General features: G+C 44.0%; 1 long non-coding RNA gene across 1 annotated transcript in view; it reads left to right on the forward strand.

Moving 5' to 3' along the window:
• The window catches only part of LOC137531789 (uncharacterized), a 199,139-nt gene extending 183,025 nt beyond the window's left edge, over positions 1-16,114 (forward strand). Inside the window, exon 4 of the long non-coding RNA XR_011023754.1 lies at positions 15,971-16,114. This is a non-coding gene — a long non-coding RNA (uncharacterized lncRNA). The remainder of the gene's footprint in view (positions 1-15,970) is intronic.
• Positions 16,115-16,316: the final 202 nt, after the last annotated feature.

Below are 16,316 nucleotides of genomic sequence, written 5' to 3' on the forward strand. Positions count from 1 at the left end.
TGTGTAACAGATTCCAAGACACAAAAAGGCAAGAGAGCCCTGCCCTTGTGAATTTATAATCTAAAGGAATAGGTGAGGGGGACAAGAACTGGGGTAGTTACAATATGCATCAGCGAAGGAATTGGCAGCCTATCCAGGTTGCAACTGAAATGGTTACTAACAGAATTGTGCAACGCTCCCCCTTCCTCCCCACCCATGACTTAAATACATACCTTGAATACAAATTAGATTGAAATGATGCACTAAACCCTAAAACTAAATAAAATTGAATGCAAACTGATACACATGGCTGCAGCTAGCCGTAAGTAGACTTAAGCTTTTTATTGATTTACATGATGCCAACCAGTTTTGTTTGGGCCCTGATTTATTAAACTTTTCTCCAGATTTTCCTTAAAATAAAATATAAAGAATAAAGTTTTGATTAGCACTACCACAAATATGGCTAACTACCACATTCATTTAAAAAATAAAAATAAACAGGCAGCCAAATACAGCAAAATAAATACAAGATAGTTTAATTTAAGTATGAAAATAATATTGTTGTTACTTGAGGGATTGTGTTGAAGCAATCCTACTGGGAAGATAATGGTAATCCATATTGTGATGAGTATGTTCCTTCAATATATATAATTGTGCGCCACAGACAATTCCTTCTATGTTATATCCTCACCCCTGGGGGCATTGAAACAGGGATTAAATCAAGATTCTATACCTACAAGCCCAGTACATGTCTTATTGATTCATTGTAATGTCATTTATACAGATTACAACTCCTGCAGATTTGCCTAGTGGAAACGTAATCTTGTTTACTTGCACAATTTACGGTTTTGTTTACAATAGATTTTGTGTAGGAACTTTGGCTAATCAAATTCATATATTTTTCTCCAATGGAAAAGCAGCAAATCATTGTGAAAAATAGTGCTTCATTGTTAGATGATTTTAAAACAATCAATTTATATTCTAATGGTGTAAGGCCTGTATGATTATAACTCTATCTTTACCAAAACTGGAACAAGAGGCTGTGTGGTTAAAATTAAATCAGCCGAACTGGTCAAAATGTTTTGGATTTATTTATTTACTTATTTATTTAAAAAGCATTATCACCAAATCCATTGTCATCAATAGGGTATAAATTCCATTTTCCTGGGCTTTGGTGGGCAGCTACAGCAGCAGAATTACATGTTTCTATTAAGGAAGGGAGGGGGGGGGGGGGCTGCACAGTGGTAGAGAAATGCCATAATTTTATTTGTCTTGTAGGGATGAGGGATGGTAATGGTGTAAGTAATTTCACTTAGCCATTAACCCTGTATACTGTTGCTGAATAACCAATGGTCATTTCTGGGAACATGTGATTCCATACGTTGGCAGTACATACTTGCTCTATTTGTCAACATCTTTCAACTCCTTATTTATGAGGTTTAAATTAAGTGGTATAAAGGTACCAAAACAAATGTCAGATGCCTGGTCATAGGAACAACTATAACAGATCTGCTACATTTTAAAATAGTGTCTTTACAGCCAAATTGTACTTACTAGTTTTTAATGCACTCCCCTGTTGTTAAATTATGGTCTCCATATTGTACAATGCAGTAAAGTGTTTATTTTGTGCAATGTGTGCATGTTTGGGACAGATCTTCAAAGATGTGTGCTATTGCCCTGGATGTGTGCATGATGCATGGAAACCAAGCTCAAGAAGCTAAAATAGCAACTCATAACGAAGTAAAGCATTGAGAAGAATTAATAATGTAAAGGAGAGATTGGTGCTTACCAATCAGACACTAGGCCTGATGCAATTGTCAGACTCGCCAGTGTTAAATGCTGGTGAGTCAGATAATCAGACGACAATAAAGTCGCCTGATCCAATTGCATTTAGCCGTAGGTAAGGTGTTAAAAAAACTCGCTTGGGCGATATTATCAACCAGCAAGTTCCTTACACCCTATCCTATTGCACTTTGCATGCCTCTGGGAAGCGATGCTTCCCGGCAGACATGAGCGTTAGCTTAGACCTCCAAAAAGCAGGTCTAAACATGCTAATGCACGTCATTGCCGCTGCATCTGGGGGTCTCCTTTAACCACTTCAGCCTACAGCTTCGAAAATCTTATGCATCCGAGCAATGTTCACCTCCCATTCATTCGCTAATAACTTTATCGCTACTTATCAAAATTAATTGATCTATATCTCGTTTTTTCCGCCACTAATTAGGCTTTCTTGACCCGTTCGGCCAATCACAGCGCTAGCCGAACGTTCGGGTAACGTTCGGCCATGCGCTCTTAGTTCGGCCATATGGCCGAACAGTTTGGCCGAACACCATCAGGTGTTCGGCCGAACTCGAACATCACCCGAACAGGGTGATGTTCTGCAGAACCCGAACAGTGGCGAACACTGTTCGCCCAACACTAGAGGACGGCGTGGGAAGCCTCATTAGGATCCGAAGGCTTCCCCCACCCCAAGGTGAGTACCCCCCAGGGGAGGTTTTTGTTGTTACAGAGTCTCTTTAAGGGGCGAAAAGACTGTGGTCCTCAAGTGGTTAAGGTTGTAGCCTTCCATTATTTCCTTTCAGCTCCAAACTCTTTGCAATTTTAAATTGGGGAATGTTACTTACTTAGGACTACACACATTTTCTAGCCTTTTGTATATCTGTTTTTGTATTTTTTTAAACATTTTGCTGAAATTGAATTCAAAATAACCATGTAAATCACTTAATTAATAATAACAATAATAATAATAATAACCACTTAAAAACCAAAACAATTTTCACATTCAGCGCTCCTCCCATTCATTCACCAATAACTTTATTGTTACTTTTCACACTGAAATGATCTATATATTGTTTTGATTTTTACCATAAATGAGGTTATCCTTGGGTGATACTTTTTGCTAAGAATTATTTTATTTTATATGCATTGTAAAGGAATAATAAAAAAGGAAAAAAAATAATTTCTCAGTTTTCAGCCATTATAGTTTTAAAATAAAATGTGCTTCGATACATAAAATCCACACGTGTTATTTGCCCATTTGTCCCGGCTATTAAAATGTTTGGTACTGTGTCCCTAGTACCAATGTATGGCAATAATATTTTATCTGGAAATAAAGGTGTTTTTTTTAGTTTAGTGATTTTTATTACTATATCACTAATAGCAAGACTTTATTTGCAAAATTAACAGTAATATACCCTTATTAAAAAAAAAAGTCCCTAAGGTAACTATTTCTGTAATTTTTTTTTGAATAATGTAATTTTTTTTTTAACAAGGGTTTTATTTTTGTAACTATGGGGCAGGGTGGAAGGAGTTAAAAATAATAAAATAAAATAAAATAAATAATATTTTTTCCTATGTTAAAGTGTTGGGTGTATTTTAACTTTTTGGCCACAAATTAACTGTGTTATATTAATAAAAACACAGAAGTGTCAGTTTTTTTTACTGAGAGCTTGCGCCTCAATTGCTGCAAGCTCTGAGTCATCACAGGCATGGTGATCAGGGTTGGGAACAGCCAATTCCTATATCCCAATCACTGAAGGAGGGGATTGCAATGGTGAGGTGAACAGAAATGGTGCAGGGATCGCAAATGCAGCGATAAGTAAGCAGTACACATATCTATGCCCCTGATCCACAAGTGAATTATACAGGGGCATTGATATGTGCACCAAGGATCCTAAAGTAGATTATTATTATTATTATTATTAGTAGTAGTAGTAGTAGTAGTAGTAGTAGTAGTAGTAGTAGTAGTAGTAGTAGTAGTAGTAGTAGTAGTAGTAGTAGTAGTAGTAGTAGTAGTAGTAGTAGTAGTAGTAGTGGAACTACTACTACTACTACTACTACTACTACTACTACTACTACTAATAATAATAATAATAATAATAATAATAATATCTATGTATAAAAATCCCAACCATTCCATGGTGTCGTACAAAGTAAGATACAAACATAGGGTACATGATAATAAAGACAATGGTATACACCAATGTACAGAATACAGAATTGGTACAAACTACAGAATTGATATTCACAGTGGCAAAAGTAACATAAATAAAATGTGTAACAGATTCCAAGACACAAAAAGGCAAGAGAGCCCTGCCCTTGTGAATTTATAATCTAAAGGAATAGGTGAGGGGGACAAGAACTGGGGTAGTTACAATATGCATCAGCGAAGGAATTGGCAGCCTATCCAGGTTGCAACTGAAATGGTTACTAACAGAATTGTGCAACGCTCCCCCTTCCTCCCCACCCATGACTTAAATACATACCTTGAATACAAATTAGATTGAAATGATGCACTAAACCCTAAAACTAAATAAAATTGAATGCAAACTGATACACATGGCTGCAGCTAGCCGTAAGTAGACTTAAGCTTTTTATTGATTTACATGATGCCAACCAGTTTTGTTTGGGCCCTGATTTATTAAACTTTTCTCCAGATTTTCCTTAAAATAAAATATAAAGAATAAAGTTTTGATTAGCACTACCACAAATATGGCTAACTACCACATTCATTTAAAAAATAAAAATAAACAGGCAGCCAAATACAGCAAAATAAATACAAGATAGTTTAATTTAAGTATGAAAATAATATTGTTGTTACTTGAGGGATTGTGTTGAAGCAATCCTACTGGGAAGATAATGGTAATCCATATTGTGATGAGTATGTTCCTTCAATATATATAATTGTGCGCCACAGACAATTCCTTCTATGTTATATCCTCACCCCTGGGGGCATTGAAACAGGGATTAAATCAAGATTCTATACCTACAAGCCCAGTACATGTCTTATTGATTCATTGTAATGTCATTTATACAGATTACAACTCCTGCAGATTTGCCTAGTGGAAACGTAATCTTGTTTACTTGCACAATTTACGGTTTTGTTTACAATAGATTTTGTGTAGGAACTTTGGCTAATCAAATTCATATATTTTTCTCCAATGGAAAAGCAGCAAATCATTGTGAAAAATAGTGCTTCATTGTTAGATGATTTTAAAACAATCAATTTATATTCTAATGGTGTAAGGCCTGTATGATTATAACTCTATCTTTACCAAAACTGGAACAAGAGGCTGTGTGGTTAAAATTAAATCAGCCGAACTGGTCAAAATGTTTTGGATTTATTTATTTACTTATTTATTTAAAAAGCATTATCACCAAATCCATTGTCATCAATAGGGTATAAATTCCATTTTCCTGGGCTTTGGTGGGCAGCTACAGCAGCAGAATTACATGTTTCTATTAAGGAAGGGAGGGGGGGGGGGGCTGCACAGTGGTAGAGAAATGCCATAATTTTATTTGTCTTGTAGGGATGAGGGATGGTAATGGTGTAAGTAATTTCACTTAGCCATTAACCCTGTATACTGTTGCTGAATAACCAATGGTCATTTCTGGGAACATGTGATTCCATACGTTGGCAGTACATACTTGCTCTATTTGTCAACATCTTTCAACTCCTTATTTATGAGGTTTAAATTAAGTGGTATAAAGGTACCAAAACAAATGTCAGATGCCTGGTCATAGGAACAACTATAACAGATCTGCTACATTTTAAAATAGTGTCTTTACAGCCAAATTGTACTTACTAGTTTTTAATGCACTCCCCTGTTGTTAAATTATGGTCTCCATATTGTACAATGCAGTAAAGTGTTTATTTTGTGCAATGTGTGCATGTTTGGGACAGATCTTCAAAGATGTGTGCTATTGCCCTGGATGTGTGCATGATGCATGGAAACCAAGCTCAAGAAGCTAAAATAGCAACTCATAACGAAGTAAAGCATTGAGAAGAATTAATAATGTAAAGGAGAGATTGGTGCTTACCAATCAGACACTAGGCCTGATGCAATTGTCAGACTCGCCAGTGTTAAATGCTGGTGAGTCAGATAATCAGACGACAATAAAGTCGCCTGATCCAATTGCATTTAGCCGTAGGTAAGGTGTTAAAAAAACTCGCTTGGGCGATATTATCAACCAGCAAGTTCCTTACACCCTATCCTATTGCACTTTGCATGCCTCTGGGAAGCGATGCTTCCCGGCAGACATGAGCGTTAGCTTAGACCTCCAAAAAGCAGGTCTAAACATGCTAATGCACGTCATTACCGCTGCATCTGGGGGTCTCCTTTAACCACTTCAGCCTACAGCTTCGAAAATCTTATGCATCCGAGCAATGTTCACCTCCCATTCATTCGCTAATAACTTTATCGCTACTTATCAAAATTAATTGATCTATATCTCGTTTTTTCCGCCACTAATTAGGCTTTCTTTAGGTAGTACATTTTGCTAAGAGCCACTTTACTGTAAATACATTTTAACAGGAAGATTAAGATAGAAATGGAAAAAAATCATTATTTCTCAGTTTTTGGCCATTATAGTTTAAAATTAATACATGCTACAGTAATTAAAACCCATGCATTTTATGTGCCCATTTGTCCCGCTTATTACACCATTTAAATTACGTCCCTATCACAATTTATGGCGCCGATATTTTATTTAGAAATAAAGGTGCATTTTTTCAATTTGCGTCCATCACTCTTTACAAGCTTATAATTTTAAAAAAATTAATAAGATACTCTCTTGACATGTATATTTAAAAAGTTCAGACCCTTAGGTAACTATTTATGTAGTTTTTTTTTTTTTTATTGTAATTTTTTTTATTTTTTTTTTTAATACAAAACTGTATTTGGGTAATTTTAGTTTGGGAGGTAAATAGCCAATTTTAGATGTAATGTAATGTATTTTTTTATTCAGTACAGGTATGTGGGTGCAGTTTACTATTTGGCCACAAGATGGCCACATTCAAAAAATTCCTAGATGCGAACGATGTCGCATCTAGGAACTAAAAAGAAGAGAAGAAGTTTCCTGGGGGCAGAAATACCATGCTCTCTGATGAGAAAGCGTCGGTATTTCTGCCGGGGATTTAGATCGGTGAATGGGAATTATATTCCCATTCACTGATCGGGGGGGCAGCGGGAGCGCGCGTGGCCGCGCGCCCGATCACGCGCACCACACAGCTGCAGCACCACTGCCTATCTGGACGGATATATGCGTCCAGATATGGCGAAGTGGTTAATAAGGAGACCCCCAGAGCTCCCGCTAGTCTGTGCAACCCCCCATGTAGCTGCAAAGATACTTGAAAGCAATTTCCCTACCGCCGCTTAACACCCGCCGCATCTCGCCGCAAGTCCCCACTGTGTAATTACAGTGTATGAGTCAATGTAATTACTCTATCTATAGCAGAGTCCCGGCAAAGCATCTTTAAAACAGCCGCCGGGGTTCCCCATTGGTTCACAGTCTGAGCCAGTTACATTGGTCCAGACTGTGAACCAATGGGGAGCCTTGGCGGTTGATTCAAAGATGCTTTGCTGGAACTCTACTAAAGAGAGAGTAATTACAGTGACTCATACACTGTAATTACACGGTGGGGACTTGCGGCGAGATGCGGCGGGTTTTAAGCGGCGGTAAGGAAATAGCTTTCAAGTATCTTTGCAGCTACGGGGGGATGCACAGACTAGCTGCAGCCGGCGGGGAGCTCTGGGGGAGGGGGTCTCCTTATTAAAGGAGACCCCCAGATGCAGCTGCGGAAGATGGCGGTGGATGTTCGGCGGGTGTGCGCATGTGTGGGGAGTGAGGCCGTGGTGCTGATGGACAGCACCACACTGTAAAACCTCACTCCCCATCGCCAGTGACAAGGGAGCATCGCTCAGGCTTTCGCCTGAGTAATGCTCCCTAACGATTGGCCATCGCACGAGTGAAACTGGTAATAGGATTTGCCGGTAATACTCGTGCGATGGCAAGGTGATAAGTAGCTCGCATCTGCAAGCTACTTATTACCTTGAATAGCATCAGGCCCACTTGACTGAAACTACTGAAAAGCAGAATGGAGTGCAACCAGAAAAGGATAGAGAGGTTTATGGCTGGGTCACAGATAAAAACTGAGGTAGGTAAAAATGTGCTGGAGGCTTAGAATACAGCTGTTCAAGTTGGGGCCTTTCTGATCCCAAAAAATTGCATTATTCTCCGGGGTTGGCTTTTTTGTCAACATTCCCATAATGCCCAGCAGCCCAGATGGGCTAAAACCCTAGGGCGCTGATCTTTACTATTTACTAGTGACACAGCTCTTCTGTGTTGCTGGATGCAGCTTGTGTGAGCTTTAATTATTATTTCATTGCTAATAGATAGCCAGACATATATAGATGATAGGTAGGTAGATAGATAGATAGATAGATAGATAGATAGATAGATAGATAGATAGATAGATAGATTGGTGGTGTTGTATACTGTATATCTTAAAATTGTGCATGTTCCCATGACAGACCCATAAAATGGCCTTGCCAGTAGTGTTGGGCGAACATCTAGATGTTCGGGTTCGGGCCGAACAGGCCGAACATGGCCGCGATGTTCGGGTGTTCGACCCGAACTCCGAACATAATGGAAGTCAATGGGGACCCGAACTTTTGTGGTTTGTAAAGCCTCCTTGCATGCTACATACCCCAAATTTACAGGGTATGTGCACCTTGGGAGTGGGTACAAGAGGAAAAAAAAATTAGCAAAAAGAGCTTATAGTTTTTGAGAAAATCGATTTTAAAGTTTCAAAGGGAAAACTGTCTTTTAAATGCGGGAAATGTCTGTTTTCTTTGCACAGGTAACATGTTTTTTGTCGGCATGCAGTCATAAATGTAATACATATAAGAGGTTCCAGGAAAAGGGACCGGTAACGCTAACCCAGCAGCAGCACACGTGATGGAACAGGAGGAGGGTGGCGCAGGAGGAGAAGAAGGCCACGCTTTGTGAGACACAACAACCCCGGCCTTGCATGAGGGCAAGAAGCGTGCGGATAGCAGGCTTTGTACCGCCATGCAGTCATAAATGTAATAAAGATAAGTGGTTCAATAAACAGGGACCACGCGGCAACGCTAACCCAGCAGCAGCAGACGTGATGGAACAGGAGCAGGCGCAGGAGGAGAAGGCCACGCTTTGTGAGACACAACAACCCAGGCCTTGCATGAGGGCAAGAAGCGTGCGGATAGCATGCTTTGTACCGCCATGCAGTCATAAATGTAATAAAGATAAGTGGTTCAATAAACAGGGACCACGCGGCAACGCTAACCCAGCAGCAGCAGACGTGATGGAACAGGAGGAGGCGCAGGAGGAGAAGGCCACGCTTTGTGAGACACAACAACCCCGGCCTTGCATGAGGGCAAGAAGCGTGCGGATAGCATGCTTTGTACCGCCATGCAGTCATAAATGTAATAAAGATAAGTGGTTCAATAAACAGGGACCACGCGGCAACGCTAACCCAGCAGCAGCAGACGTGATGGAACAGGAGCAGGCGCAGGAGGAGAAGGCCACGCTTTGTGAGACACAACAACCCAGGCCTTGCATGAGGGCAAGAAGCGTGCGGATAGCATGCTTTGTACCGCCATGCAGTCATAAATGTAATAAAGATAAGTGGTTCAATAAACAGGGACCACGCGGCAACGCTAACCCAGCAGCAGCAGACGTGATGGAACAGGAGGAGGCGCAGGAGGAGAAGGCCACGCTTTGTGAGACACAACAACCCAGGCCTTGCATGAGGGCAAGAAGCGTGCGGATAGCATGCTTTGTACCGCCATGCAGTCATAAATGTAATAAAGATAAGTGGTTCAATAAACAGGGACCACGCGGCAACGCTAACCCAGCAGCAGCAGACGTGATGGAACAGGAGCAGGCGCAGGAGGAGAAGGCCACGCTTTGTGAGACACAACAACCCAGGCCTTGCATGAGGGCAAGAAGCGTGCGGATAGCATGCTTTGTACCGCCATGCAGTCATAAATGTAATAAAGATAAGTGGTTCAATAAACAGGGACCACGCGGCAACGCTAACCCAGCAGCAGCAGACGTGATGGAACAGGAGCAGGCGCAGGAGGAGAAGGCCACGCTTTGTGAGACACAACAACCCAGGCCTTGCATGAGGGCAAGAAGCGTGCGGATAGCATGCTTTGTACCGCCATGCAGTCATAAATGTAATAAAGATAAGTGGTTCAATAAACAGGGACCACGCGGCAACGCTAACCCAGCAGCAGCAGACGTGATGGAACAGGAGCAGGCGCAGGAGGAGAAGGCCACGCTTTGTGAGACACAACAACCCAGGCCTTGCATGTGGACAAAAAGCGTGCGGATATAGCAGCAATGCTTTTTGCCGCCATGCAGTCATAAATGTAATACAGATGAGAGGTTCAATAAACAGGGCCCGGAAACGCAACACCATCCCAGATGTTCATTGGTCATGTTACTTGGTTGGGGTCCTGGAGTGTTGCGTAGTCATTTCCAATCCAGGATTGATTCATTTTAATTTGAGTCAGACGGTCTGCATTTTCTGTAGAGAGGCGGATACGCCGATCTGTGACGATGCCTCCGGCAGCACTGAAACAGCGTTCCGACATAACGCTGGCTGCCGGGCAAGCCAGCACCTCTATTGCGTACATTGCCAGTTCGTGCCAGGTGTCTAGCTTCGATACCCAATAGTTGAAGGGTGCAGATGGATGGTTCGACACAGCTACGCCATCTGACATGTAGTCCTTGACCATCTTCTCCAGGCGATCGGTGTTGGAGGTGGATCTGCACGCTTGCTGTTCAGTGGGCTGCGGCTGCATGGGTGTCAGAAAATTTTCCCACTCCAAGGACACTGCCGATACCATTCCCTTTTGGGTACTAGCTGCGGCTTGCGTTGTTTGCTGCCCTCCTGGTCGTCCTGGGTTTGCGGAAGTCAGTCTGTCTGCGTACAACTGGCTAGAGGAGGGGGAGGATGTCAATCTCCTCTCTAAAGTCTCCACAAGGGCCTGCTGGTATTCTTCCATTTTGACCTGTCTGACTCTTTCTTCAAGCAGTTTTGGAACATTGTGTTTGTACCGTGGATCCAGAAGGGTATAAACCCAGTAATTGGTGTTGTCCAGAATGCGCACAATGCGTGGGTCACGTTCAATGCAGTCTAGCATGAATTGAGCCATGTGTGCCAGAGTCCTACCAGAATCCTCATCATCCTCTTGTGAGCGTTGTGATAGTTGTTGTGATGCATCATAGTCGTCACCTTCCTCCTGGTCTGCTTCTGCTGACCATTCGCGTTGAATTGTGGAAGTCCAACGTGCACCGCTCTGGCCCTCGTCAGTGGTGGCATGAAATTCCTGCTCCAACTCCAGCTGTTCCTCCTCCTCTTCTTCGTCATAGCTGCTGGGGCCAGCGTTCCCTGAGGCGGATGGCCTGATGTTGGTACCATCACGCTGATCGTTTTCTCCTTCAGATTCCCCCAGTTGCATCATGACAGCTGTTTCCTTGATTTTTAACATCGACCTCTTCAGTAAACACAGCAGTGGTATGGTAATGCTGACTGAAGAGTTGTCACTGCTCACAAGCAACGTGGATTGCTCAAAATTTTGGAGGACTTGGCAGAGGTCCAACATGTTGGCCCAATCGGATCCACAGAAGCTTGGCAGCTGGCCGGATGCGCCTCGGTACTGCGCCGTCATGTACTGGACCACTGCACTCTTCTGCTCGCAAAAGCGGGCTAGCATGTGCAGCGTAGAATTCCAGCGCGTAGGGACATCACACAGCAAGCGATGGTGGGGGAGATTGAAGCGCTCCTGCATCTTGGCGAGTGCCCCCGAAGCAGTACTGGAATTTCTACAATGTTTGGACACTCGACGCACCTTCAACAGCAGATCGGGCACGCCTGGGTATGTCCTCAGGAACCGCTGAACTACTAGGTTCATCACGTGCGCCAGGCAAGGGATGTGTGTCAGCTTAGCCAACCTTAAAGCGCGAATGAGATTACTCCCATTATCACACACAACCATGCCCGGTTTCAGGTCCAGCGGTGCCAGCCACAAATCCGTCTGTTCCTTTATTCCCCTCCAAATTTCCTCCCCTGTGTGCTGCTTATCCCCAAGGCAGATTAGCTTCAGCAACGCTTGCTGACGCATGCCAACAGCTGTGCTGCACTGCTTCCACGATCCTACTGCTGCTGGGTTAGCGTTTCCGGATGAGGTACAGCTTTGAGATGCGTTGGAGGAGAAGGAGTCAGAGAGGTAGGTGCTGCTGTTATCCAGTGGGAGGGACGGCGGTGCAGCTGTTTGTGGCGTGGGCAACACCCGTGCCGTAGCAGGTGAGGAATCGCTGCCAGGCTCCACAAGGTTCACCCAGTGCGCGGTAAGGGAGATGTATCGACCCTGGCCGAACGCACTCGTCCAGGTGTCAGTGGTGAGGTGAACCTTGCAGGCAACGGCATTCTTCAAGCTTCGGGTTATTTTGCTGACCACGTGCTCATGCAACTCAGGCACTGCAGAGCGCGCAAAGTGGTAGCGGCTGGGAACCACGTAACGTGGGATGGCCACTGACATCATGCCCTTGAAGCTGTTTGTCTCCACCAATCGATATGGCAGCATTTCGCAGGCCAGAAGCTTGGCTATGCTGGCTGTTACTGCCACGGCCCGGGGGTCATTTGCTGGCAATTTCCTCTTGCGCTCAAACATCTCCGACACAGACAACTGAACCGTAGCGCTGCACACGGAAGGGCTGTTGGTTGTTGTGTTTGATGAACACTGGGAGACCTCAAGAGCACTACTCCGGAAAGTGACAGTGTCAGCGTCGTCTGATGTTTGTGAATGTTGTGAACCACGCAATGGCTGGGCTACTGCTGCTGCTGAGGCGGGTCTGGTGGTGAGTCTGGTGAACCCAAGGGAGGCAGTGTTGTTTCTGGTACCCTGTCCTGACGCGTTTGCCCAAAGAGTGGGATGTTTGGATAGCATGTGACGGCTCATGCTGGTGGTGGAGAGGTTGTTAATATTTTTCCCCCTGCTCAGGCGGGTCTTGCACACCTTGCAAATCGCCATGGTAACATCCTCAGTGCAGTCTTCAAAGAAAGCCCAGACTTTGGAGCACCTGCCTCCTTGCTGGCGATTTCTGTTTGCTCCTCTTTTGCCTCTCACTTGAACTTCCACGCTTGTGGTGCCTGAAATTGCGCGCCGCCTACCTTGTGGCACAAGGCGAACTCGTGCAGCAGTGTGTTCTTCAACAGACTCATCTGTGCTGCTGCTACGACGGCGATGTTCTCGTTCACAAACAAAATCTGGGTCTCTGTCCACATTGTCCATACCCTCCTCTTCCATCTCCTCAAACTCGTCATATGTCATTGTGGGCCACCGCCGTGGAGTAGAGCTCCCCACAACAACCTCTGCGCAGCACACTCCAACGTCGTCTTCCAGATCTTGTCGGCCGACCTCCTGCAATTGCAACCCCTCCTGCCCAAATTGCTCTGGGATTTGGGTTTCCGAGTCCTCTTCGGACTCGCCTTGTATTTCAGTGCGCGGTGCATTTCCCACAGTTAACGGTTGTGAATCCAGGCACAACATTTCTGGCTGTTCCTCCATTGACCTTTGAAAGGTGGAAGTTTGTTGGGCTGGGAATAGCTCCTGCGAATACCCCATTGTGTCCTGAGGTAATTCATCGGACTGGTTATCTGGCAGTTGTGTGCGTGGTGTCGCTGCCGGTTGTGTCAGCTTTGTGCCCACTGGCTCCTTGTAACTGGCTGAGGACTCGGACCTCGTGCGTGATGTGCTGGTGCTGCTTAACCCACTGCTGGACGCTTGAGAGGTCATCCAAGTAATTATCTGGTCCTGTTCTTTTGGATTTGTGAGGGTTGTTGTCCTGGACAACATGGGCGGTATTGAGTGGGTTTTCTTGGGTGCTCCCCTGTGGCCTGTACGTGAACCGTCAGGGGAAACACCTCTTCCCTTGCCCCTCCCTCTTTCACCGGATTTCTTCCTCATTTCACTTATCCTTACAGTACACGCTGACTGGCAGCAGTACAGTGGCAGTACAGAAATGCTATACAGTACCACTATTCCCAGCAGCGACACAGAGCACAATGCTATACAGTGACGGGTGAGCGGTGTACCACTATTCCCAGCAGCGACACAGAGCACAATGCTATACAGTGACGGGTGAGCGGTGTACCACTATTCCCAGCAGCGACACAGAGCACAATGCTATACAGTGGCGAACGAGCGGTGTACCACTATTCCCAGCAGACACAGAACAGTACACAGAATGCTATATAGTGTGGCTGAACGAGCGGTGTACCACTATTCCCAGCAGACACAGAACAGTACACAGAATGCTATATAGTGTGGCTGAACGAGCGGTGTACTACTGTTCCCAGCAGACACAGAACAGTACACAGAATGCTATATAGTGTGGCTGAACGAGCGGTGTACTACTGTTCCCAGCAGACACAGAACAGTACACAGAATGCTATATAGTGTGGCTGAACGAGCGGTGTACCACTGTTCCCAGCAGACACAGAACAGTACACAGAATGCTATATAGTGTGGCTGAACGAGCGGTGTACCACTGTTCCCAGCAGACACAGAACAGTACACAGAATGCTATATAGTGTGGCTGAACGAGCGGTGTACCACTATTCCCAGCAGACACAGAACAGTACACAGAATGCTATATAGTGTGGCTGAACGAGCGGTGTACTACTGTTCCCAGCAGACACAGAACAGTACACAGAATGCTATATAGTGTGGCTGAACGAGCGGTGTACTACTGTTCCCAGCAGACACAGAACAGTACACAGAATGCTATATAGTGTGGCTGAACGAGCGGTGTACTACTGTTCCCAGCAGACACAGAACAGTACACAGAATGCTATATAGTGTGGCTGAACGAGCGGTGTACCACTGTTCCCAGCAGACACAGAACAGTACACAGAATGCTATATAGTGTGGCTGAACGAGCGGTGTACCACTGTTCCCAGCAGACACAGAACAGTACACAGAATGCTATATAGTGTGGCTGAACGAGCGGTGTACTACTGTTCCCAGCAGTGACACACAATGACTGGGGGGGACCCTGGCTAGCGTGGCTGGAGCGCGAACTACCCTGCCTGCCTACCCAAAGCTAAACCCACAGACAAATGGCGGAGATATGACGTGGTTCGGGTATTTATTTACCCGAACCACGTGACAGTTCGGCCAATCAGAGCGCGTTCGGGTCCGAACCACGTGACCCGTTCGGCCAATCACAGCGCTAGCCGAACGTTCGGGGAACGTTCGGCCATGCGCTCTTAGTTCGGCCATATGGCCGAACGGTTTGGCCGAGCACCGTCAGGTGTTCGGCCGAACTCGAACATCACCCGAACAGGGTGATGTTCTGCAGAACCCGAACAGTGGCGAACACTGTTCGCCCAACACTACTTGCCAGTAGCATAAGAAAGCATCCTCCTTTTTCTATGCTTATACAGTGTTGTGCAGAGCTGTGGGGATCTTTTCTTGTCTTTTTAAATGTATTTTGAGGCTGCACAAGCTTTGAACAGTCCGAAAAACGAACCCAAATGCCCCGACCCCCATTGACTTTAATAGTGTTAAATTGATCTGAACAATGTGGGCCTATTCAATCAAATGTCCAGCAAATCAAGCAGAGTGCTATTCAGCCAAAACTATTCCTGATTTGGCACACCCTAACAACATGCTTTTTTGTATGACATTAAGACTGTTGAATCAGCAGAAATGGTGTTGCAGCAGGATATGTCCTTTAGCAACAAGAATGTGAATCAGAGTGCAGCAAATTAAAGGCAGGTGTTGGTGGAAGGACATTCTGTTATTTGCTGGGCAGACAAGGTAATCTGTTGAAGGAACAGGGACTTCCATTTTATATGCTTCTTATCCAATGCTCAGGTTTGGCACACAGTATATAGTGATGCTTGAAAGTTTGTGAATCCTTTAAAATTTGCTGTATATTTATATGAATATGATCATCTTATTATCAAACAAGTCCTAAAAGAAGATGAAGAAACCTAGTTAAACAAATTAAACAAAATGTATTATATGTATTATTAATATATTATATTTAGCCATGGATTTGTTAAAAAATTTGAAAGAGAAATCAGATTCTCCCATCAGGTTAGACATTGTAGACTCCCGCAGTGGTGTGATTTGTGCACTTTTTCTTGCAGTACATTTATACACAGAAGTTTGGTATGAAGAAGATCACATCTACAAGATAAATCTTATTTTGTGAGTGATGTGGAATGCTACACATACTATCTGTAATTCCATTATGATTGTTCTTTGGTCATTAAAGAGACTCTGTAACAAAATTTGAAGCCTTATTTCTTCTGTCCTATAAGTTCCTATACCTGTTCTAATGTGGTCTGTCTTACTGCAGCCTTTTCTAGTTGCACTGTCTCTGTAATAAAACTTATCTCCTTTTCTCTGTCGTGTCTGTCGGGCTGAGGCTGGAATCTGTGGAATGTGCAGCACTGCTTGTCATTGGCAGAAGCTTTACACAGCCCCTCCAAG

The sequence above is a fragment of the Hyperolius riggenbachi genome, chromosome 9, assembly GCF_040937935.1.
Source record: "Hyperolius riggenbachi isolate aHypRig1 chromosome 9, aHypRig1.pri, whole genome shotgun sequence".
NCBI lineage: Eukaryota > Metazoa > Chordata > Amphibia > Anura > Hyperoliidae > Hyperolius > Hyperolius riggenbachi.